The 1,415-nt window shown below is 38.9% G+C and overlaps 1 pseudogene; it reads left to right on the top strand.

Moving 5' to 3' along the window:
- Nucleotides 1-792: 792 nt before the first annotated feature.
- Nucleotides 793-883, top strand: LOC144591788 (U2 spliceosomal RNA; annotated as a pseudogene).
- The last annotated feature ends 532 nt before the right edge of the window (nt 884-1,415 follow it).

Here is a 1,415-nt window from a genome sequence, read left to right as displayed (position 1 = left end):
TAGATAGATAGATAGATAGATAGATAGATAGATAGATAGATAGATAGATAGATAGATAGATAGATAGATAGATAGATAGATAGATAGATAGATAGATAGATAGATAGATAGATAGATAGATAGATAGATAGATAGATAGATAGATAGATAGATAGATAGATAGATAGATAGATAGATAGATAGATAGATAGATAGATAGATAGATAGATAGATAGATAGATAGATAGATAGATAGATAGATAGATAGATAGATAGATAGATAGATAGATAGATAGATAGATAGATAGATAGATAGATAGATAGATAGATAGATAGATAGATAGATAGATAGATAGATAGATAGATAGATAGATAGATAGATAGATAGATAGATAGATAGATAGATAGATAGATAGATAGATAGATAGATAGATAGATAGATAGATAGATAGATAGATAGATAGATAGATAGATAGATAGATAGATAGATAGATAGATAGATAGATAGATAGATAGATAGATAGATAGATAGATAGATAGATAGATAGATAGATAGATAGATAGATAGATAGATAGATAGATAGATAGATAGATAGATAGATAGATAGATAGATAGATAGATAGATAGATAGATAGATAGATAGATAGATAGATAGATAGATAGATAGATAGATAGATAGATAGATAGATAGATAGATAGATAGATAGATAGATAGATAGATAGATAGATAGATAGATAGATAGATAGATAGATAGATAGATAGATAGATAGATAGATTTCTACAGGTGTGAGGTGGCTAGGCGTGGGCGTACACCTCTTCTCTGCCTTTTGGCTAAGATCAAGTATAGTATCTGTTCTGGCACAATCTAATGTTCTTATAAGAACAGTACAAGAGCAGTATTTGCATTGGATCATCGACGAGGAGCGGAGTTCAGGAGCACGTGTCTGGTTTAGGGGTGGATCCATGCTGGTTGGGTAACCAACCTAACACCCTTATCCAGGTGGGATGGCAGCAGCAAGTGGAGCTGGAGGGCAGGGTATCCGGAACACCCTGCGAGTATCGGTGAAGGACCTCAAGGAGGGGAACCCTTTCTCAAGGGATCTCTTCATCAAGAAGGTGCTGCTGGAGGCCTGTGGATTCAAGGCCGGGGACATCTTCTGCCTCCAGGACTTCCCAGGTAACGGATACTTCGACGTTACCTTCCAGAACCCGGCGGGATGGCAGAAGTTGCTGCAGGACTTCCGTGAGAAGGGGGATGAAGCTCCGCTGTCGCTCCTGAAGGTGCAGCCGCTCTTCACCCTCCCCACCCAGAGGGAACGAATGATCACGGTGCACATGTTTAACCCACATGTGCCCGTCGTGGATGTCCTCACCTTCCTTGCGCGCTACGTCGAAGGGGCCGGAAACTGCGTGGACATAAAGGACTTGTTCGGG

Source organism: Rhinoraja longicauda, unplaced genomic scaffold, assembly GCF_053455715.1.
Source record: "Rhinoraja longicauda isolate Sanriku21f unplaced genomic scaffold, sRhiLon1.1 Scf001893, whole genome shotgun sequence".
Lineage (NCBI taxonomy): Eukaryota > Metazoa > Chordata > Chondrichthyes > Rajiformes > Arhynchobatidae > Rhinoraja > Rhinoraja longicauda.
This window is presented reverse-complemented; position numbering and strand designations above follow the sequence as displayed.